The 25,957-nt window shown below is 38.4% G+C and overlaps 1 protein-coding gene across 2 annotated transcripts in view; it reads left to right on the top strand.

Moving 5' to 3' along the window:
• The window catches only part of tjap1 (tight junction associated protein 1 (peripheral)), a 136,598-nt gene that overhangs the window by 48,926 nt on the left and 61,715 nt on the right, over positions 1-25,957 (top strand). Inside the window, exons 2-3 of one of the 2 annotated variants that reach the window (XM_089117305.1) lie at positions 2,698-2,848; positions 21,587-21,651. The gene's annotated coding sequence lies outside the window, so the exon portion shown is untranslated. The remainder of the gene's footprint in view (positions 1-2,697; positions 2,849-21,586; positions 21,652-25,957) is intronic. The other variant, XM_089117306.1, reaches the window with a different exon arrangement.

Raw genomic sequence — 25,957 nt, forward strand, 5'->3', positions numbered from 1 at the left:
AACAGATTTCCCTGACATTAGTTATTTGTAGTTATGTATGAGTTTTAACTAAAATAATATGATAATGCATTTTAAAAGGAAACTTACGTTAGCGGTCTTCCACGGATGATAGTGGCATTAGCTAGCTTTGTGGTTGGCTAGTCTATGATGAGCCATAATTTTGCAATGGATAACGTCTTACTGCAAATTGTAAAATATACATTTTCAATATAACAGGCCAAGGAGAGATCCATCTATACACAAGTGTTGCCAATAGGGACGGTGTAGAGTGCCTTCTGGTGGACAAACTATACAACTCCAACACTCATGACATTGTTGAAGCGTGTGTCGTCCGTTTTTATTTTATTTTTGAAATATTAATTTATCGGCCATTATAACTGCCGATACCGATAGTTTGGAAAATGCCTAATATCGGCCTGCCGATATATCGGTCTGACTCTAGTCTTTATTTCCTTTCTGGACAAGGACAGTATACCGTACATACATGTTCAATGGAGGGACAGAAAGCTCTCGGACTAAATCTAAAATATCTTAAACTGTGGATTAACAAAGGTCTGACAGGCTTGGGACGACATGAGGGCGAGTCATTAATGACATAATTTTCATTTTTGGGTGAACTAACCCTTTAACGATTCGGTTAACAATAATATGGCAATCAATTTATCAAATGAATTGCAAGGACACACATTAATCTACTTTTGCCAGATAATAACAATGAATATGTTTTAAAAGTTGCTTCATAAATCATATATTGTTTGTTTTAGTTAACAAATGCCTATCGTTTCCCTCATGTCTCGTCCTGCTGTGCAGTGGTCCTCTATACATAATGGCAAGTTTTACGCCTTAATCTGATTCCAGTGCTTTCATGCTAGTCAAAAGCTAGACGCCATTAGCCAAAGTGCAAGCCCGCCCAGCATGGGCGTCTGGTCTTTAAGTGAAGAATGGGAAGAGTTTTGAAAGGCCTTTTGAGTTTGGAGCAGCTTTTACAGCTCTTGAGTTATTTAAGATTTCTTCAGGCAGTTCGGAATAATGTGTGACGGGACTAAATCTAGGTCTTTTGTTTATTTTGTAAGTTCTTGGTTAAAGCGACAAACCTCTACGGACTTTGGGTGTCTTCATCGACATCAATCACGCTGATGGGCCTGGGAAACCGGCTGTTGTCTTTGAGATGGTGTTTCTCCATATCTTGTTTTCTGATGGAACTGTACAGGAATACAGAACAGCGGTCTTGCTTTGCTAAAACAGCCATGTAATTGATTTTCTTGGGGTTTTATTGCCCTTGCAGTTTTCTGTTCGCTGTGGTCAGCCGGCTTCTCTTCTCTAATTAAAGTGGATTAGATTACATTCAGTTTGTTAATGTAATTTTATGCATATTTAAAAGTCTGAACCTTTTAAAACTTAATGTTAAGTCAGAGCCGTGGCCTAACAGTAAAGCATTGGCGCTCATGCAGGAGTCTGGAGCTCGATTTCTCTTGTGCCATGAACCTATTGTACTTTTGTTTCCGTTCTCTCCTTAACTGTGAGAAGATTTCCTCCAACCTTAATCAAACACTCATGAACTAAATAATCAACCTGGTCAGGGTTACTTACATTTCAGGCAAGTGTGAAAAACATCAGTTTTATAAAATCTAGACTGGCATTATGCAAATTTGGGTAACACTTTATTTTACGATGTCCCTGTTACATATGTTACATGTACTTACCGTAGTAATAACAGTAAATTACAATGCAGGTCTATGGTCACCACCTCAAAGAGCATGCACAGAGAAGTCTAGATTAAACATGATTTAATGACTCGTAAATGTAAGTACACATCGATGGCCTAAGACACGAAACGAGCGGTTTGTGTGAGAAAACGAACAGTATTTATATCGTTTTTAGCTCTTGTGGGCGCTTTGTGGCTGTATTTACAAGAGGTGAAAACGATATAAATCCTGTTCGTTTTCTCACACAAACCGCTCGTTTCGTGTTTTAGGCCATCGATGTGTACTTACATTTACGAGTCATTAAATCATGTTTAATTTGGACTTCTCTGTGCATGCTCTTTGAGGTGGTGACCATAGACCTGCATTATATGACTGACAGACAAGAACGGTTTGACCTAAAAATATCAAAATTGAAAATACTGCGGAAACAAAGACACCTACACCTTGGATGCACTTGAGGTAAGCTGAAACATACCAAAAATTAATTTCAAAGTGAACTATCACTTTAACCAGAAAATAATCTCTTGATGGGGGAATTGACATACCCTGCAGGTTAAGAAACACTTTCAGATTGGTCTGGTCTGGAGTCTCCATCACATGTGTTTAAGCTCTCTCTCTCTGCTTGTTCTTGCGGTCCCCCAAGCTTCATTGAGTCCCGTCATGTGCCAGGCAGTTTGTTTGGTGTGCAGCGTCAGGGGAATATCCATCTTTCCGCAGAGCTGTCCCTCACATCCATTAATCAAGACACTTTCTCCTGATGGAACACACCTTAATTAGCATCTAACTGCTTTATGCCTGCGCTTCTAGTGAGCGAGTCAGTGAGTGTGAATGCAAAGCAGAAAGGCAGACGTTCATTTGAGACACGCTCCAGCCGTCCCACGGGCCCTGTCGCGTCTTCGCTGACACTTAATCCCGGGCCTGGATGATTGGCAGCGAACTGCTCTGCCGCCAATGACGCTCGTGTTTTTCCATCCACCTGCTTTTGTTTCAGGTCATTGATAGCCCTGAGGTTCACATGCTGAACGGGGGAGGAGGAGGAGCGGGAGGAAGAGGAGCGAGACGAGAGCTAGATTGAGTTTCCTTGGCGACCGGTGGACCCACTTGGGGCGATGACTCTGGAGAATGCAACACGCACACTTGAGGTGAGGGGCGATGCCAAGCGGTATTTTCACGCTGGTCTGTAACTTTATGTGTCTGTGTCTCTTGTGATTCTCAATGTTGCTACATTTTCTGCATCTGGTCTCGCCGAACAGCTGTAATTAATAAAGTAGTTTCGTGGAGAGAAATCATTTGTACTTTATCTGTATTATGCTGTGCAGTAACTGCTGATAAGTGATCATCAGGTTTTGGTTGATTTCTGTAATCTAGTTTGGATCTTGGATCTTTTGCCTAATGAATTGCCCATTTGCTCTAAGAGTAATAAGTAATGGTGTTTCATACTAATTTACCTTGAACATCACCTAGTTAAGTGGCTATTTTGGTAAATTTTGGGTCTTTAAAAAAAAAAATAGACTTAAAAAATAGAAAAAAAAAATGTTCATGCGCGAAATGGGATTTGTTATTGTGCTCACAGGTTACAATTTCTAGTTTGTGTATGCTATAATCTAGGGCTGCATGATTATGACAAAAATCAAAATTGTCAATTCCCTTGAAATTTTAATTTCGATAATTAATTACGATTTATATTGCCAAATATATATATATATATATATTACGATTAATTGCGATTAATCGCATCCAAAATAAAAGTTTGTGTTTACATAATATATGTGTGTTTAGTGTGTATAATTATTTTGAATATATAAATACACACACGCATGTATATATTTAAAAAATATTAGCATGTATTCTTTATATATGTTTATACAAAATTTATTTGATATATTAATAACAAATTTTTCTTAAATATATACATGCATATGTGTATATTTATATATACAAAATAATTATACACACTGCACACACATCTATTATGTAAACACAAACTTTTATTTTGGATGCGATTAATCGCGATTAATCGTTTCACAGCCCTTATATATATATATATATATATATATACACACACACACACACACACACACACACACACACACATATATACCTGTGTATGTATATATATGTGTATATATATATATATATATATATATGTATATATATGTGTGTATACATATATACATACATGCATACATATGTAGATATATACATATATATATGTATATGTATGGCATGCAGTTGCTTCAATAAAAAAAATAACAACAAGGTAAAAACTCTTCCTGGAAAACTTTTATTACTTTTCTGTAACATTCATCCTCAAATGGCAACATTGGTTTGGTTTGGCTTCTTTAAATAAAAAAAAAGCATAGGGGCTTTTTCACACCGGGTAGTTTTAGGAACAAGCCACCAGGTTGGTTCCCTTTGGCCGTTTTCGTGGTTGCATTCGCACTGCCAGGTAGAAACTCTTTTTTTTTTTCTTTTCTTTCTGACTTTTAGATATCCAGTGTCGCTATCTGAGCAGAAATACATAATCATGTTTGGCTTGGTCCCCTCAAAGTTGCGTTGGATTTTCTCCTCCGCATAAAGGTTGAGAGGTCCATCTATCACTGTTTTCCTTGTTCATAGAGTTAGTTTGTGGTGTAAATATATAGGCTATAATTAGAATTTACATAGCTTTTTTAAAAATGGCGGTTGCCGGTGATCCTCGTGTGTTCGACCAATCAGCATACACTAACGTTCCTATGGGACTGGGTACTCTGAAGTAGTCGAGATAAGCCTCTTGCAACATAACATGCTCCAAACACATCTCAAGCATGCAGAAGTCATTTTAAAAAGTCTTTTTTTTGTATTTATGGCTAGTGTTGTCTATAGTGTTGTCAGTATTCGGTAACATACCACTAAAAATTCACGGTTCTCTGTACCAATTTCGGTACCAATGCTCAATTTAGATTACATTTACATAAATTAAAGTGTTTATCATGGTTACAAATATGGAAACTGTACATCTGTATTAAAACACTTCACAAAAAGATTATATAAAATGACCTAACAATAAACAATAGTTTATAATGTATAATATAATGTAGCAATTATTCTCCTTGGGGTTAATTTAAAAATGAACACATTTTTAAAATCAAAAGCTTTTTCTGTAATGCACAATGAATGAAGTGAACAAACATGACCAATCAAGTGTTTGTTGTATTAAATAACTTTTACAAATATAAATTAATGTTGTAAAAATACATTGTTCACTAAATGTATTGATGTTCACTCACTGTGTTGATGTTAAATAATGGATTAAGGAAAGTGAATGAATGGTGAATGATACTTTTATTTAATCCAAAACTGCATTTATATTTCATTTTAAAAGGGCTTTTTAAACCTGCTAAGAGTTATCCAGGCAAGAATAAGCCTAGAACTGGGACCGATATTAATGAAATAAATAGGGATGCACTGATACTAATACCAGTACTCTGGTGTTTGTTGGATACTGTGCTCATGTACTCGTAAAACTACCACAAAACCACTTTAGAGGCCGTTCACATATTGCGTTTTTTCCAAAGCGTCAAATTTAAATTCTTTCCAAAGCGTTTGCTCTCCTGCGGCGTCCTTCGAGTTTTTATTGTGAGCGCGCTGTCCTCGTGCCTAAATTTGAAATTGCGAATATGCATATGAATGCCCTCTTATGGCAACGTGACAGCTACGTTTCCATTACCCTTCAATTTGCGCAAATTGAAATTGCGAAATGAAAATACGCTCAATGGAAACACTTCAAATTTGCAAAAACTCCCGTTTACCGCAAAACATTTTTTTGCGCTCTCATGAGGAGGTTTTTCAGGCAATTCGAAAAAGGATTTTTTCACAAAACTGCAATGGAAACTGGTTTTGTGCATTTACAGTCACCTGACTTAGAAGACGGAGTGTGTTTTAGGTCCGTTTCCGCAAATAATAATACAAATTATCATCATTAGCCTATTATAACATTTATTAGGCTACATATGAAGAGCTCTTTTCCAAAACGCTATAAATCCATTTCAATAGTTTTCAGGAAAACTACATTTTTTACCTAGACCCACACATTTTGTGAATATTCAAATTATCCTGTTTAAATGTTTTATTGGTTCAGTCTGAACATTTTGAACAATAATTATTAAATCAAACAACAATATTGTTAATGATAATTTAAAAGTTAATTTTATTTTTTTCCAAAACGCTATAAATCGAAATAAACCTCAAACAAATAGTACCAATTTCAACATATGCATGAAAAAAAACAAATTATTAATACCAATTTCAACATATGCATGAAAAAACTAATTATTAAAAATGATCAATATATGATAACGATATTCAAAAAAGGGATGGGCACCCCTCCAGCACATGCACACACACACACAGGCTACATAACATGTGAGCAAAGCGGAGCAGCATGACGCTTAAATATAAGTTAAAAAAAAAAAACAAAAAAAAAAATAAACATTTCACATTTGTTTTTAATAATATTACATTACTTATTTTTATTATTTCATCTATGTTGAGTAGGCTATGAAAAGGGAACCGCATGAGATGAGTAAGATAGGATCAAAATTCAAAAGCTGCCCAATATCGGAAAATATTTGGAGTGCGTCAGACATGATTTTGACCACTTATTAAGTTTTGTTTTGTAGAAAGCTTGTAAATTTCGTTTCATATAAATTGTATCTTCATTTTAATAAATGTTTCATCGACAAATTGACTGGATTAATACATTAGAAGTAAATATCAGACAATATAATCAGGACACAGAGGCGCGCAGGTGAACCGGAGCGCGTCTCATAATATGAACCGAAACACCGCGATGCTTGCCTCACACAGGCCTGAGAACTAAGCTACAGAAAGCTTTAAATATCTACTTTTAAACAAAACAATTAAAAACTAAAATAAATTGGCAACTCTCTGCGTATGTAGGCTAATTCGAAGTATGCGTTTCTCTATGCGCGTTCACTGCGAAGATGGCGAGTAAGCATCATCAACTTTATCTTTGTTGCTGACACTGACAGAAAACACTAGTTTATTAATAAACAATTCAAATGTTTCATGCATAATCATTACTTTTGCCGGTTCTTTGTGGCAAGCTTTATGCATACGTTGAGATGCGGAATATGCAATTAAAAACGCTCATATGGTTTCTCTCCCATTTAATTAAATCAATATATGTGATTACTGATAATACAAATGGCGTAAATGATCTACTACTAGTCGACTAGAAAACTAGGACTCATTTTGAGGAATGAATGAACATAATAAACCTCTGTTCAGAGTGCCGCCGTGCTGGATTGTGTAGAGCGCTCATTGAATTTGAGGATTTATCGTGTTTAGGCTAAAAACAGGGCTGGTGCTTATCGCGGCTTGGGAAGAAACTGTATCTTGCAGTACATTTTAAACAAGGAAATATAGCGATTCGGCATGAAACGTTGATAGAGCAGTGAAAGGGTTCTGTCCGCAGCAGAATGACACGACAAACTCATTTTTTTTAAAAATGTCGTTTAACGCGTTTTGGAAAAGAGCTCTTCATATGTAGAAGACGCTTTTATCCAAAAAAGGAACAAAGCAATTCGTCACATCTCATTCATAGTACAGGTTGGACAATGATAATAATAGGGCTAAGATTATCACAAATAAACACTAGATTTTGACCAATATCCAAGAGTGTGTGCGGAGTTTGGAGCACGCAATGGATGGTAGACGGACGCGGGCATGCCGTGAGTACTTGCATTTTCCCATCAACAGTGGAATCAACTTAAAATACTCTATCATTTCTGGTTATAGAGAAAATAATAATACATTTATTCGCAGCTACTTTTATTTGCGTAATGTCACAATAACAAGAAAACGTGCTTTTGTAAAATAAAATAAAACAATCAGGCGCGCTTTATGATCTTCGTGAACTGGAGCGCGAGAACTGAACCAATATCCTTTATAGACTAAAGCTTTAAATGTCCACTTTAAAAAGAACAAATTCGAATCGTAAACTAATACCTTCTGATTATGTAATCCGTATGAAAGATGCAGTTCTCTCTAAAGGTGCATCCGGAGATGGAGATATGTTTTTAGGTCGTTATTTTTTCAGACGCATTTATTATTACTCACCTATACATACAGCACTGCGGGAAAAATATAATTTCCAGGTTCTAATTTGGCCTTAGAAAACCAGTAAAATCTACATTTTTTTCCCATATTAATTTGTGAATATTTTAAATGTTTTAAAGGGGTAAAAATCATAAAAAAATATCTGAAAATTCGTTGAGATGTGTATATATAGCGCAGCATTGGTGTGGTCAAACTAAAATGTAGGTGTTCAACTATGCGTTTTAAAAATACAACAACCGTTCATTTTTCGTTTTGCAAGTAAGAACGAATGCAAGTACACTGACCGTTTGGACATAATACGAGACAGAGTTCTTTATTAAATTCATTAAAAAAGAAACGATAATTACAGGAATAGCCTACTGGACTCAAAGAAATGCCACAATCAAGACCTCGAAGCAGAAATAAGGGAGAAACACCCAGGAACTATTAATGCTTGGATAACACACACCACGTCTCCTTCCATTTATAATAATAATGTCTAGTGCGGTGCATGGCTGTGATATATATAAACCAATAGGGGTGTGCAAAAAAAATCGATTCACATTTGAATCGCGATTCAATCTTTACCGATTCAGAATCGATTCATAGAATTCCAAAAATCGATTCATAGGCTATATTTTTTAATGGCGTGCAGGGACGGAGTGGCAATCGGGTGAGTCGGGACTTTACCGGTGGTCCGGTAGTGTTTCTATGGTTTCGAGGCTGCGAGGGCCGGTCTGATAAATAGTTATTGCAAGTTCTTGCCGCCCGCTGGTCAAACTGTGCAGCCACTCTGCTCAACCCGTAAACAAATGCATCGATCCGCAGATCTTATGTTTGAGTTCTGTAGATCTTTTGCCAAGCGTGTCAGAGGTTACGGGTTCTAAACCGCACTCGTATAGTTTTTTCTCTCTCTCATCAAAACCGAATATGTTCATCACGTTTGTGTGCATTTTATTTTGAGATTTCACCGGAGTCTCCACAACGGCGATAGATTGAAGCGCGCATCCGAGAGAAGACTGCGCGAGCCACAGAGAACCATAGACAGTAAAAGAGAACACTGTATCCATGACACTGATCGCAGCGGACACGAGCGCTCAGCTTGATTTCAAAAACAACAGGTCTCTTATTTAATAGCGACCTAAATGAATGCTCTGCTAGTTAACTGGAGATACCAAATTACGCGCCTATGAACGACTTCACTGGATCTAAACAAATCAATCTAACCATAGATGTTACCAGTAACGGTGGCTTTTTTAAATCTATTTAAAATATTTTCGCAAGGGTTCTATGAAATTAGTATATATTTTTAGGAAGTTCAATGTGCCCAGTCGAGTTCACATTTCAACAGTCAACCTGGTAGCTGAAGTAGGCCTACTCCTTAAACCACATTTAGCATAATTGTTTGTTTGATCTGACTATAGCACTTTAAAGCTAAATGTAAAAGCTTTTTATTTAAGTTTTATTTTGAACTTGAATTAAATGTATTTAAAAGCTGGCCAAAGCTTGGCACTTAGCACTTTTTAGTTGCAAAAGTTTTTATTTTTGTATGAAGACATATAAAGTAATATCAAACTTTTCTTTTAAATTATGTCTACTGCAATCAATCACATAGGAAAAAGTAAACTACATTTATGTAGACCTGCGAATCGTTTTTTGAATCGAGAATCGTTTTTGAATCGAAAATCGATTTTGAATCGAATCTCGAGACAAAAAATCGGTATCGAATCGTGACATTTTCTGAATCGTGCACCCCTATAAACCAACCAACGTCCATTGCCATGATTTTTGGAATGACTTATGGCGAGAGGCAAAAAAGACGTTTTAGTCGCATAACATCGGTTAATGGAAACACCGTCATTTCGCAATAGTTTTTTACTGACATTTGGAAATATCGCAATAGTTTTGTGCAAATCTGTCATGGAAATGCGCCTAGTAGCCTATAATCCAAAAATATTTCTATATGTGGCTCTTTCCCCCTTTCGTGTCAACAAGTGGATTCAGAGCCATTTCAGCGTTATGAAGAGGACGCAACTGTGCACCTTTCAGACAGCGCGTCAAGAACCGGATTAAGCCGGTACTCGGTACCTAGAAAAGCTGGTACCGTAACAGTTTAATTTTTTTTAGAACCAAGTTTTTTGACAACACAAATCGTGGCTTTGAACAATTATAGAATCGTAGCATCCATAAACGCGATTGGAAATTCGATTAATTGTGCCGCCCTACTATAATCTATTTACTCTGTGTCTCTGCCATCTTACTAGAAAACGAGATCATGGATTACGGGTTCATAAAAAAGATTGGAATGCTAATTTGGCTTTTAATGTTAGGGCAATACCTGTAATATCAAGGCATAATGTCCGGTTTACTGCATCCGAGACACCACACTGGGAAATGTCCTCATGGCACAATACAGCTTTGTACATCGTCAAGTGTAATGGTTCATTAGAAATGGTTGGAACAATAAAAAAGTCCTTAATTTGAGTTTTGTTAGGGCAGTATATTTATATAGACCAGCCTAAAACTCTAATGGACAATTAAAAAATCCTTACAAATGCAGGAGAAATGCTGACTTCATTCATTTAACAGCACTTCGAGCTGACGTACTGCCCTAAGCAAAGGCAAATTTTGAGCACTTTTTACTGTACCGATCTCCTTTTTTTTTTTCAATGGCCCCTTGAACTTGGCAAATAGGACCATGTACATTGCGTGTCGACCACGGCCACCGGGGGTGCGTTAAAGCGGACATAAGGCCTTGATATTAAAAGTTCTGCCCTTATGAAAGCCTATTTTTGACCAAATAGATCTATATTAACTTGTACACATCCATGCTCTTGTTTTCTTCCTGGTACGATGGCAGAGATGCACAAAAGAAACGGCTTATATTATATATAAACTCGAAATTATAACGCTTGAGCACGCAAAAAATTCTCGGAAGTATGTATTTTTTAATTTTTTGCAGAGGTCCCGCCACATCAATGAAATGTTTACAGTCATTTACAACATAATTGAGTGCATTATGACATTTTGACAGTTATTCGCAAGGTCTGAGCACGCTTGCAGATCATTCCTCTAATTCAGCTGCACAAGAGAGCACAAATAAATCATATTTAAAAAAGACCTGAACAATACAAGTAATTGTAAACAGTATCATTTACCCAATTTATTTTACATCCCTCCTTCTCTAGATCAAGAGCAATCATTAATCACTTGAGTTCTTTCCTGCTCTTAAATTTGTGTTTTTCTCTAATAAGTTGGAAAATGTATTTGTGCTTCTTTCGTTGCATATTTATGCATTTTAATACTATTTTAAGGAAGCTATAAGATTACATTAAAGGCTGAACCAAAATGCATAAAGTCAACTTTTTTTGTGTGTATTCAAAAATAAACTCTCAAGAGGCCGTATGAAACACGAGACCCCTGGTCATCTGACTTTTTTTAAATTTTTTTTTTTTTAACATATTTCCATTTATATATATTTATTTATGTTTATTTTTTATTTTTTTTTTTTACATATTTTTACATATTTTTTACATATTTCTTTCTTTCTTTTTATTTATTTATTTATTTATTTTTTCTTACATTTCGGACAGTTGCCCATAATATAATTGGGTCCAACGCAGGAATCAAATTTGAGTGTCCTCTTGCTACTACCAATACTGCAGAAAAACTGTTAATATTACTTTTTGAAAAGGTAATTTATATACTACTTGTACGTAAATTTATATATAAAATTTGAACTTTTATTCTATTTATGGTCCCTAGGTGATATACGGTCAGGTATCACTCCTGATCTTTGTCCAAAGGCAGATTTGTCTTTATTTTCTATGTTATTATTCTCCATAAAGAGTGAAGTGTGAGCTAGTCTGACTCAACTAGTGGTATAGAGACCGGCTATACTGAACAAAGTTGTGTTCAAGTTGCTAAAAAACAAGACTTGTGTGTGTGTGTGCAAAAACAGAGATATATGAACCTTTGCTGTGTTGAATTATTCACCGCAGGCCTGAACAGAAGTGAGCCCGGGCCAGGAGAAGCGAACGCTGCCCAGATCAGGTGCTTGTTAATAATGAAGTGCTCAGCTCCAAGCCTCTCTGGAGGTTTTTTCTTTTGTGAATGTTTTGTCTCTCACTCAATGCTTTAGCCTCTGAATGGCAGTTACAGGCAGGTAAACCGAGGCCCTGTCCCACACGAAGGACTCAAGGAGGCGACACTCAGTTCATAAAAACACCCGTGTACGTGTGAACTAGGCCTGAATCACCCCTCCGTCTTTCTCAGTGTCAGTATGTGAACTCTATCAAAGTCACACATGGATCATACATCACTTCATCCAACTCGCCAGACAATCAACATACTCTACTTCAGTCCCAATCATGATGGTTGTTGAAATCCCAGTAGATCCTCAGTTTCTGAAATACAACTACCTATAACCATCCCATGTTTAAAGTCACCTTTTCTCCCTCGTTCTGATGCTCAGTTTGCACTTCAGCAGATCGTACTGATCATGTCTACATGCCTAACTGCATTGAGGCGCTGTCGTGTGATTGGCTGATTAGATATTTGCGTTAACAAGCAGTTGAACAGGTGTACCTAATGAAATGGCCTGTGCGCGTGTGTATGTATATTAGGGGTGTAGCGGTACATGTACTGTACAGACATCACGGTTCGGTGCGTGCAGTCACAGGTGATCCACACTCCAGTCCAGCAGGGGGCGTGCGCTCATGGAAAGCTGTTTGCTGTTTTCACTACTTAAAGATATCAATAAAACAGCTTGAGAATAATTTCTCACGTAGCATTACATTTACCTCAGGCATTTAGTGTCGACAGCAGGTTAAGTTCACTAGAAATGAACTCTAGATAAGCATTTCGGATGCACTATATTAACCTATTTATTATATTTACGTCTATGTGTGTGTGTATATATATATATATATATATATATATGTGTGTGTGTGTGTGTGTGTGTGTGTGTGTGTGTGTGTGTGTGTGTATGTATAAATATATATATTTGATATTTATATATTTATATATAACTGAATTTAATAATTTGGGCTCTGCTGTTAATTGTAATCTCTAATATTATTGTAATATGTAAGTAAGGGCTCCCTAAGTTACTGCATTAACTATTTTTTTTTTTCCTTTTAGAATTTTTTTTTAATCATAATTGAATTTACAATGAAAATATAGAGACGCATTTTTTAATAAAGTTGATCCCCCTACTGTATCGAACCCGTACCGAACCGTCATGTTTATGTACTGTTACACCACTAATGTATATGTATTTATTTATTTATTTATGCATGTATGTGTGTGTATATTTTTTTTATTTTTGTACATGCCACAGATGCTGTTCATAGACATTTTAAGTAGATTCAAATCATATCACTGCTGATGAGTGTAATATTTGAACTGAATGGTATATTTATAGCAAAAAAAATTGACAAAAGAGCACAAATAAACATGAACAACGTGAACAGTACGAGTAATTGTGAACAACCATTTACCCAATTTATGTCCCTCCTTATCAAGAGCAAGAGCAATCGTTTTGTGCTCGAACATTTGTGATTTTCTCTGATAACAATTCATTTTTATATTAATTAATTAATTAATTATTTTCCTATAAGTATTAAGCTATAACATAACGTTAAAATCTAAAAAAAAGTAAATTTTGGATTTAAGGATAAACTATTCACGCAGTGAGCAGTGTGTAACTACAAGGCCCTGTTCTAGTACATTCCTAGATTTCTGACACATTTAGGACTTTAGTCCATAGAGCCCCTAATAAATGCTTCATTGTGCTGTGACTCACATCGTTGGATACAACTGAACGTCAGAGTGTGTACATGGCCACAGAAAACACTTCTGATTGACAACATCTACTGAACTAAAGCAGGATTGCCATCTCTGATTCTAGGTTTTATAATATTTTTTTTATCTTTCTTGTTGGCAGATCAGAGTGGATATATTTATGTGGCTTCTAATGTTCACACAGAATTTAACAACAAGTTATTTTAAACACTGAAGCACTGATATGCATCCAGCATCAGCTTTGGAAAAGGATTCTGCTCTTTGGCTCTGTGTGAGATGCTGAAATATTCCCTATACTAGTCCATACAGTTGCCTCAAGTGTAATTGGACACTTCTTATGACGCTTTTCCACTGCATGGTATAGTACTGTTCGGTTCGGCTCGGTACGGCATGCTTTGGCGCTTTTCCACTGCATGGTACGGTACGGTTCAGTTTCTGCTCGGCTCACTTATGGCACATTTCCACTGCATGGTACGGTTCGGCTCACTTATGGCGCATTTCCACTGCACAGTACGGTAAAGTTTGGCTCACTTTTGGCGCATTTCTTCTTATTATTGACTTATTATTTTAATTTTATTTTGGCTTTTTCAATGAACAAAAACAAACAGTTTTTGGTACTTTTAGTTTAACAGTAACACCACTGGTGTTGAATTTAATATTTTGGCTATTGTTTTCAGTATGGATTTTTGTGGTGTAGTTGTAGTGTTTCATAGTTTTGCAGTATTCTCAGATCCATTTAAATTCATTTTGCAGATTTGAAAATCTGCATATAGAGAGTGCATTTCGGGGTATTGTGATAGGACCTCGTAACATTTCTTAGACACCATTGCTTTCGGCACACTTACAATTCGGGCTACAAGGGAGATTGTCATGTTTTTCATCTACTCATCACTCAATTTCTCATTTAGTACTGAGTGTTGCAGCAGCCGATGAACATGTTGATGAACAAACTGAATCATCTGTTGGCCTGAACAACAATCCCTGATCATTTGATCTAGCGTCCATGTTTCCTGTTGTTTATACAGTGATGGTGAACGCTGGACTCGTGTATAGAAGGTTATCCTACCAGCTGGGATTGGCAGGCTTGTGTTTCTCTATTTGTTCTATTGTACAAATATGCCGTTGTCAAAAATGGGCATGTTCGTTTACATTGCTGTAATATATTTTAAAATGTCATTTATTTCTGTGACCAAAGCTGAATTTTCAGCATCATTACTGCAGTCTTCAGTGTCACGTGATCCTTCAGAAATCACTCTAATATGGTAATTTGCAGCTCAAGAAGCATCTATTATTATTATTATTATTAAAAACTTTTGTGCTGTTAATCTTTTTGTGGAAAGCTTGATGCGTTATTCAGGATTAGAATATCAGGATTAGAATGTCATCAAATCATCCTTGCTTAATTAAAGTATTAATTTCTTAATAATAAAAAAAGAAATCTTACTGACTTCAAACTTGAACATTAGTGTACAATCTAACATGTTTTGTGCTGTTAAAAGCCATTTAATTTCAGTTAACATCAAGGTTGACATGTTTACCTGTGGAAATAATTGAGGGCAGGATCAGATTAGACTGGGGCTTAAAACATGTTATGCCGTGACGTTATCAGTTAATATTTGACTTCCCCATAGCCTAGGTTATGTCAGCACAAGACAGGCACAGAGTGTTTTTCATTTTTAATGAACAGTTATGAAAACCCTTTCTTAAAGGGATACTGCACCTCTGGAAAGATGAATGTGTATTTAAAATGGGTCATTTATGTAGAAGAAATGTGAAATTTGGAGCTTTCTAGACTGAGAAAAGCCAGAAAATTAAATTTTTGGCTTATGTGAATGAAAGACAACAACTCCCAGAATGCACTTGCTTCGCTGCCCTAGGAGGCCACGCCTACCGGTAACAGAGCGCAGTAGTTAAACAACAAGTTCAGGCTACTAGTGAGTCTCCGTGATGAGTCTGCCCGAAAATGTGTTTCGAGATCGCCCAAAATGTCCGGGATTTGGCTTTTGCGTTCTACAGTCGTCATTCATAATGTTTACTGTGGCGAGCGGGATGAGTGAGGGCCGCGGGAGAACGGCACGAGTCACGTTTACTGTGGCGAGCAGGACGAGTGAGGGCCGCGGGAGAACGGCGCGAGTCACGTTTACTGTGGCGAGCGAGACGAGTGAGGGCCGCGGGAGAACGACGCGAGTCATGTTTACTGTGGCGAGCGGGACGAGTGAGGGCCGCGGGAGAACGGCGCGAGTCATGTTTACTGTGGCGAGCGGGACGAGTGAGGGCCGCGGGAGAACGGCGCGAGTCACGTTTACTGTGGCGAGCGGGACGAGTGAGGGCCGCGGGAGAACGGCGCGAGTCATGTTTACTGTGCGAGCGGGACGAGTGAGGGCCGCGGGAGAACGGCGCGAGTCACGTTTACTGTGGCGAGCGGGACGACTGAGGGCCGCGGGAGAACGGCGCGAGTCATGTTTACTGTGGCGAGCGGGACGAGTGAGGGCCGCGGGAGAACGGCGCGGGTCACGTTTACTGTGGCGAGCGGGACGAGTGAGGGCCGCGGGAGAACGGCGCGGGTCACGTTTACTGTGGCGAGCGGGATGAGTGAGGGCCGCGGGAGAACGGCGCGAGTCATGTTTACTGTGGCGAGCGGGACGAGTGAGGGCCGCGGGAGAACGGCGCGGGTCACGTTTACTGTGGCGAGCGGGACGAGTGAGGGCCGCACTGTGGCGAGCGGGACGAGTGAGGGCCGCGGGAGAACGGCGCGAGTCATGTTTACTGTGGCGAGCGGGACGAGTGAGGGCCGCGGGAGAACGGCGCGGGTCACGTTTACTGTGGCGAGCGGGACGAGTGAGGGCCGCGGGAGAACGGCGCGGGTCACGTTTACTGTGGCGAGCGGGATGAGTGAGGGCCGCGGGAGAACGGCGCGAGTCATGTTTACTGTGGCGAGCGGGACGACTGAGGGCCGCGGGAGAACGGCGCGAGTCACGTTTACTGTGGCGAGCGGGACGAGTGAGGGCCGCGGGAGAACGGCGCGGGTCACGTTTACTGTGGCGAGCGGGACGAGTGAGGGCCGCACTGTGGCGAGCGGGACGAGTGAGGGCCGCGGGAGAACGGCGCGAGTCATGTTTACTGTGGCGAGCGGGACGAGTGAGGGCCGTCGGAGAACGGCGCGAGTCACGTTTACTGTGGCGAGCGTGACGAGGGAGGGCCGCGGGAGAACGGCGCGAGTCACGTTTACTGTGGCAAGCGGGACGAGTGAGGGCCGCGGGAGAACGGCGCGATGCCGGTGGTGTCATTACCGATGAGCGACACCTGTGAGACGTACCGGTCTCGTATCTCTCACGGACGAACAGGGATTTTCTTAGCAATGTTAAAACGCACATCAACCGATCACTTGTTTAGCGTTCATGTAAACACTACATTCAGATTCACCAATCGCAATGAATTCAGTTAGATTGAAACAAATCTGTGCATGTAAACAATGAATGGCGACAGCAGAAAGCAAAAGCTGAATCCCGCACATCGACGGCCGGACATGTCCGGAAAAAGAGGATGGTAACCCCTACTACTCAGCTTTCTCCACAGAACAAGAGCCTGCTAGCTTAGCTTTCAAAAAAAGATGGCTGACAATATGTGTTCATTCTGTGAGTGAGATCACCCTCTATGGGCGGGTTGAGAACATGCGGGACAGACCCTACTACTGACTGTAGTCTTTTAGCCTCTGGACAAAAAAAAATCCTCCAATGACGCAAAATGACTATTTTTATGTCATCGGAGGATTTTTTCCAGACAAAAAAATGAATAAAACTCTCGTCTTAGGGGGATATGGGGGTGGAAAGCATGGTAATTCGAAAACACTACAGGTTTTCTACTAATACAAAGCTTAATGCTAAATCCTGAAGTATTCCTTTAAAGAATACTTTAAACTTTAGTACACAATAAGACAGGGTCATTTATTAATAAATATAATAGTGTTTTGAGCCATGATGACACACAAGAGCTGTTTCGTTCAGGTCTCTTAGCAGAAGATAAAGCGCGAGTGTTTGAGGCACGTGGAGGTGAATGGGTTTCAGTATCCCAGCAGAAGCTGACTGTCATGAGTGGCTGACTGCCACAGGCCTCGGGTTTGATATTCCCGGCCATATCTTGTGGAGAGGCATCTCATCCACAGCAGAAAAAAACACCCTCTATAACAGGACTTTAATATTGCATGCTTTCAGGTCAGGGAGAGCAAATGTTTTCCAGCTGACACTTGCAAACATCTCCAGGGGTAATTTACAGTCTCCTCGAGGAAAATGTTATTACACTGAGAATGTTTTGGAATTGCTGCAGTGTTTCATGGGTAGGGCATGGCACCGTGCCAAGGTCATGGCTTCACTATTCACATATGCAGTGAAAGTGTCGAATGCAAAACATTTTATTGTTATAAAGTCATGCTTTATTTTTTAAACCCTGAAATTGTGAAGATTCAAGACAGGATATGCTGTCTTATTCCACAGTAATAGTCTTTCGCTCTTTTAAAATAAACTTGCGATGAGTTTGCACTGTAAAAAATAATCGTGATTTTTAACGGTAAAAATGCTACAGTGCAAAACTGTTAATTGGTTAACAGAACGTTTCCGTACTATATACGGTAAATAACTGATTTACAGTTTTTGAAAGTGAAAAAGAACAACTCATTGTATAATTTACAGTGAAAAACCGTAAATTGACATTCCCACAATTCCCTCTGTGACACTTGACATTTTATGTATTTTTGTTGAAATAACCAAGTTCCTCATAGTTTTCATGTTTTTCTTCTTATCAGTTGTGTTATTAGGGGCCAAGCACTGAAGGTGCGGGCCCCTATTGTAATCGTTCTGGTTCTTTTATTCTTCTTTTTCCGTTTCCGACTGGGCGTCTATGGCAGCCCATAGACTGGTTTGCGGGAAAGTTGTTTTGGTTTGACATTCTGATAGAGGACAGTCCCAACATTAAATAGACCAATTTTAGTGTCTCTATCTCATTCCCTCTAGCGCCACCAACTGTCCAAATTTTGAACCGTAATGCCTATCAACAAAATTGGGTGTGGTACACTTATTTTCACGGGAGTCATCTTTTTGAGTTCCTGAATCATTGCCGAGTCCAACGAAATCAAACATGCTGGGTTTCGTCTTATGGTTGGTGTAGCGCAGTGATTTAGCGCAAAAAAAAACATTTGGCGATATCTTCGAAACCGCTGTTCCGATTGAGACGAAACCACAAATCGGAAACATAGGTCGATAGTTAAAACAATAATGCCCAAATGCAAAAAAAATGATGGGAAGGGGTAGTAAAATTCAAACAAAGTCATGTGTTGGTCATTTTTTACGTGTTTTTTTCATGTAAATGTCTAACTCTGAAGCAAATTGAGATATTTTCGTCAAAGTTGACACACGTATGTATGGGCTCACTCTGAGGACACATAAAACAATTGTGGGACTGACGCCGCCTTCACACTGGCAGTTTAAATCAGCTCCGTAATACGCAATACGTTCCCAACGGACGTCGTACTACACAGTGAAAAGCGTCGGACGCGGGTAGAACAAAAATTGCGGAGAGATTAAAGTTTGATTGTGTCAGTTCTGTATGGTCTCTCTGATGAGGGTTATGCTGCGTGAGGAAAGTTGCTCAGGACGTTGACATGTCAGGTCGAATAAAAATGTGATAGTGGTCAATAGTTCAATGTCTACCTTCAATTTAATTGTATTAACTGCCCTTATAAACGTTAGAAAGTCATGAAATTATAAAATGACATGACAACTTATCGTTATAAAATCATTATTTATTTTTTTAAAAGTTAATAATTCAGGTTTGTTTATCAGTACCATAGCAACGCTCAACTTCCGCTGGAATTGTCGGATAGGAACCGTCCGTAGCTTTTCGCACGAGTTCAAATTTTTGAACGCATCCGGATGACCAACGGACACGATTTTCTTCGCACCGCACTCGGTCGGACCCATTCGCATGCGGTCTGCGAATCTCCATAGGAAATGAATGACTTCCGGTCGTTTCGCAGCCGCATCGGAGCTGATTTCAACTGCCCGTGTGAAGGTGGCGTGAGCCTCTTGGTGGCGCTATAATAGAACAAAACGTGAAATTCCCATTGATTTTAACAGTTTTGTGAAATAAAATGCTATACTAAACAAATGCTTTGGTCTAACATTAAGAAACTCAGTGTATGCCATAATCATTCAAGATATTCTTCCAAAATTACTTTTTTTTTGCTTTCCAAAGTAGAAATAAAGTTAGTTATTTTAAGAAACTAAACCGGGTCAGTTCATGAGTTCATGTTTTCGTTCCTCAGTGTTGCTGTTTGAACATTTTATTTATATAAATTCTGTTATGCAAGGAAAATGGCACAATGCTTAAATTCCACGTTGTGCTTCCTTTTTTTGTAATATTTGATAACACTAATAAATAAATATAAATTCGCTACTATGGTGCAGTGTCCTTAATCTAAACTTATCTTATCTTATTGCGTATTACCCTGAGCATGTAGCAGTTATCTTTCTATCTACATGCTTTACCTTCCATAATATATAACCAGATTGTCCCCTTTTCCAGTGACCTGACACTCTATACAGTCATTTGCTGTATAATGACTCTTATGTCATTCATCCTTGCACACCGTGTGTGTGTGTGTCGCGCAGGAGTTCATTATTCTGCTGTGTAAGTGAGGGAGGAGGACTGTCGGATACACTGCTAATGAGCAGTCTCTGTGTTAATTAGGCAAAGAAGAACGATTGTGACTGAATGAGGCGGTTTCTGACTGAACTCCCCGACTGATATTATTCATATTAATATAACTTGTGATGTGTATCTCGTGGCAGACAAAAAAAAAAAAACAGGAGTTCACTTGGAGTTTATAAAGTTTGTGAATTTATAAACCAGATGCTAATGCGATGTTTTATATTTATACCATCCCGATTTCTGCTCATGCTGTTTTCCACTATTGAGCTGGAATCTTCAATGTTTCAGCATTATGCATGCAAAAGTGTTTCTGTAGCAAAAAAATCGTTTCTGCCAATCAGTTCAATAAATAAATGTCAAATTGTGATTTAATCAAATTATTTTGTCACTCAAAAACATTTTTTCTCTCTTGATTTCACCAAATCTGATTGGCTGGGAGGGTTGTAAAAGAGGTTTACCAGATTGAAGACAGAGACAATTTATATAGAGACATGCAACTTTCTAAATCCTCAATACAACTATATAGGGAAAACCCGTAACGCCAAAGATGGCGGTTGAATGCACATGCCCCGCCCCTCCTGCTGGAAAGCCAATCGTCTGCTTTTGACAGTCAAGCCGGGAAGCGTGTAAGCCTATCGTCTGGTTCCATTGACGAATGCGCACAGTTGAGGTTTGCGACAGTGGAGACGAGAACCCTTGCGTATGCGCAGTAAACGCATAACCTGTGCAGAAAAGGGCGTTTTAAACCTTATTTTGGGGCAAAGTGATCAAACATTTTCAGCGATTTTTGTCATATTTTACCGCTGTTGATCAGTGAAAGTGCAGTTCTGACTCTCTGCTCATTCATTTAGATAGGAGCCTGGTCTTGTTAGTCCGAAATGGCTGCCCGGAGGCGTTGCCAAGATGGCGGCCGAGTGCCATGACTGATTAAGAGGGCTTTGTTGAAGATTAAAGATGACCTTTTGAATTAATTTTAGAGCAGTTACATAAAAACTACTTTGCGTTTTGCATTTTGTATCAATATCTCAATGGTGGTGTTAGTTATTCAGTGCATATGTTTGTTTACTCTTACATATTTCTTTTCTGTATTGGGTATAAATAAATGTCGCTTTTATTATTCACTCATTTTCTGACCAGATGATCTGGATTAGATTGAATTCTTGTCCTGTTTTGATGCTCATATTTATTATTAAATGTCTTTCTCTTCATAGATCATGTTGCAAAACTGTGTCAAATGGCATTTCAGTAACCCAAGCAAATGTGTGTTTCAGAGACGCTCTGGGCCTGAGATCCTGTGAATGAGGACACCATTGAATGAAACCAACTCCAGTTTCGGGTATGAAAACACACAATCTAAATAATTTGTTGTGTTTGTGCATCTTTGTCTTGCGGAGCTGACAATCGGCCTCCAGAAATAGCTCTAATTGGAAGATGACATGTCTCTACAGAGCCCTCTTTTGATACACAGTTGTCTCATGATGTTCTCTTACAGTCGTGCACGATGAAAGAGATTTACTGAGATTTGGCTGTTCCAGGAAGAAAATGTTTTTTTTTTTTTCCTCAACAAAATTGATGTTTTTTTTCCTTTTCCCATGATCTCTATCTGTCTGTCTTTCACACCTTGCTGCCAAGTTTTTTTTTAGTCTTCCCTTAGAGGTAAAAAGAAGTTCAAAATATGTGATATACACTGTTAGCTGACATTGCGTTCAGTTGGAAATGTAAATATCTGCTGCACTCTTTCCTCCTAAAAACAAAATAAACACACAAAAATGAGAGCTGTGAGAAAACAGCACTAAAGAAAGCATCTGATGTAGCGATTATAGATCTGGTTGCACAATTTGGCACTCCAGTCACGTCACGTTTATTTATACACTTTATACAATTGGTATTAAACATGAAAAAACAGTAACAGCATCAGAAGTACATCTTCATTTTCTACTGTAAAGCTGCTCCTCCGGTGTGTTCTGACATGTTTCACTCACGGACGGAAGATTTCCATATCAAAGAAGGCGGAGCCTCAGAGCCACACCCACCTATTACGCATTCGCCACGGACCAATGGTAGTTCGAAGGTGTTTAACCAGCCAGATTGAACTTTTCTGGAAAGTTCGCTTTGGCAATCTGTTTCAAACTTCAGAAGCAAACATGATTTGGACTGATTTTGTTGGAAATTACTCGTTCGTTCTTAGATCTCGCTTAAAGTATATCGCCAAAATTTGCTCTGGCAAAATTTGCTCTCTTTAATATTGTACTATCTTGTTGCTATGGAATTCAAATGGGTTGTTAACACCATTTCATGTTTCATGATTTTAAACCTGGCAAGACCAAGTCCCAACACAACTCATGGCTCACATGATGACACATTCTGCATGTCCTCTCAAAAGCAGAGTTTATTTGAGCAGGCTGTTTTACTAGGCCTGTATCATCTGATATGCAAGTCCTCAGGGAACCGAGAATGATCTCTGTCTGAATCAACAGTAAGAGGAAGTGTGTGAGGTGCCAGAAATGGGCGCCACACTGGCTTAGTGGCCACGTCACTTCACAATGCAAACTGCAGAACGTCCTGTTGTCTGACTATCCAAACTTATGCAATCCAGTCTTCTCACACTTTCTGAAAAATATTAGACACTATTGTTTTTAAGCATGACAAATAATGTCAGAATTAACAAAGAATGTTTCCACCTCAGACTAAAACATTTTAAAAGATAATTGCGACTTTTTATCTCACAATTGTGTTTACATCTCACAATCGTGACTTTTTTTCTCAGAATTGCATTATATAAACTTTTTTTTGCAATTTCAAGTTTATATCTCGCAATTCTGACATAAGAATTATTATTATTTAGTCTGACAGAATTGCGATATTTAAACTCACAATTGTAAGTTATAGTAATAATTGCGAGAAAATTCTGAATTGGCACAAAGTTTATTTCTTCAAATTCTGACTTTTATAACTCTTCATATGCAATTCTGAGGGGAAAAAAGTCCAGAGAGACTTTTTGGTATCCAGAACAAATCCAGGCAAATTGCAACAATTGTCTTAAAGGAACACTCCGACTTTTTGGGACTTTAGCCTATTCACCTTACCCCCCAGAGTTAGATAAGTCCATACATACCTTTTTCATCTCCGTGCGTGCTATAAGTCTGTTTGACGCACCCACCGCTAGCCTAGCTTAGCACAAAGACTGGATGTGAATGGTTGCAGCTTTCATACTAATCCAAATGAGTGACAAAATAACGCAAACGTTTTCCTATTTACATGTTGTGATTTGTATAGTCACAGAGTGTGCAAATATCAAGGCCATATGAGACACAGACATCTTTTAACCGTATAAAACCTGGGAACTATTCTCTGAAGGCGAAGCACTGCTACTTTGACGGCGTAATAACCGCATCACCGGAGACACGCCGTGGTGAGGAGCGGAGAGTTCGCTCAGTGTTTGGGTAATAGAGTCAGCAATTTATAAATAGTAAAAGCGTAGTTTAGAGTCATGGGTTTTCGCTCTATTGTAAATAGCTGCGACTGTAAACAGGGGAGGTAATACCATGTTTCACAGAATTCCAACTAAAAACGCTGACTGGATGAAGAAATGGCTAACTTACTCTGGATATTTATCCAAACACACCTAAGATTATCAAGGGACATTATGTTTGCTCGGTACATTTCAATGAGGACGATTATTTTGAAAAAATGGAATTTGCCACACGGACCATAATGTGCTGAAGGATACGGCCATCCCATCGCACAGACAGGACAAGTGGATCACCTGCGGCTGAGGTAAGTGTTTTTAGATGACCTACTGTAACAGTGCCTTTAGCCAGATCTAATGTAACGTTAGTGACACTATTATATGATTAGGGTATGAATATGTTTTTATCTTGATGCGGTGCGGACGCGCTTGGGGAAAAAAAACGAGCGCGTTCACTGCGTTGAACTTGCACCCTGCGCGCGGCGCGCCTAGTAGCCTAAATTTGAAATAACCATGGAAATAACGAACTTGAGCGTGCAAAAGGGTACGATAGGCTGTGAGTTCATTGTGCAAAAACAATTTGTGCTATTACTTTCACCTTATTCTATCCTATAGTAATGCAATACTGTATATTATATAGGCTACTGTTGAATACATTTGGTTCATTTGGTTAAATTGCATTTAAAATATATTGATTCCTGTAATAATAATTATTTATTCATGTGATATTTATAAATCTGGGTGCGTTTTTGGTTGGAAATCAATGAAACATGGTACTGTATTACCTGGTCTCCCCTGTTTATTGTCACAGCTCATACAATAAAGCAAACAAACACCCATGATAAACTATGCTTTTCTATCTAACGTTAGTAATTGCTGACTCTTTATTCCAACACTGAGCGAAGCGAACTCTCTGCTCCTCGTCACGGTGCGTCTCAGGTGATTGTTATCACTCTGCCCAAGTAGCAGTGCTTCGCCTTCAGAAAATATAGTATTTATACGGTCAAAAGATGTCTGTGTCTCATATGGCCTTGATATTTGCACACTCTGTGACTATACAAACCACAACATGTAAATAGGAAAACGTTTGCGTTATTTTGTCACTCATTTGGATTAGTATGAAAGCTGCAACCATTCACATCCAGTCTTTGTGCTAAGCTAGGCTAGCGGTGGGTGCGTCAAACAGACTTATAGCACGCACGGAGATGAAAAAGGTATGTATGGACTTATCTAACTCTGGGGGGTAAGGTGAATAGGCTAAAGTCCCAAAAAGTCGGAGTGTTCCTTTAAGTAATTAACTAATACAACTTTTTTTATTGGAAATGGTTTAAAACTACATAAAACAGCAGCTCACACTCATCAAATTTAGCAATGTGGAGTTACACACACACACACACACACACACACACACACACACACACACACACACACACACACACACACACACACACACACATATATATATATATTAGGGCTGTGCAAAAATAAAAGTCTGTGTTTACATAATATATTTGTGTGCTGTGAATAATTATTTTGTATATATAAATACATATGCATGCATGTATATATTTAAGAATTATTTGCGCTTAAATTCTGTATATATATGTATATAAATACAAAATCTATATTATATAAATATAAATATTTTATATATGAATAACACATTTTCTTAAATTTATACATGCATGTGTCTGTATTTATATATACAAAATAATTATATACAGTACACACAAATATATTATGTAAACACAAACACAGACTTTTATTTTGGATGCGATTAATCGCAATTAATTTTAGCACAGCCCTAATATATATATATATATATATATATATATATATATATATATATATATATATATATATATATATATCACTGTATGTACAGGTTGTGAGGATTATTCTGGTTTTATTTAATTTGGCAACATTTATTATTAAATGCGTTTTCAATGCGTAGCAAACGCGGAAAAAAATTTGATCTCGTCTAACAACTTTATCCACAAGTTTCCTACGCCCCATGAGGCCTTGCGTCAAAAGTGGGCGCGACTTCCGGTTGGAAGTAAACAAAGCACGATTTGACATGCTTGACACTCCTTCATTCAACAGTTGACAGTCATTCAAGTTATAGCGATCCAAACTAGCTAACGATGTGGGAACACAACCTCAACGAAATTAA

The sequence above is a fragment of the Pimephales promelas genome, chromosome 11, assembly GCF_988280905.1.
Source record: "Pimephales promelas chromosome 11, fPimPro1.hap1.1, whole genome shotgun sequence".
Classification (NCBI taxonomy): Eukaryota; Metazoa; Chordata; class Actinopteri; order Cypriniformes; family Leuciscidae; genus Pimephales; species Pimephales promelas.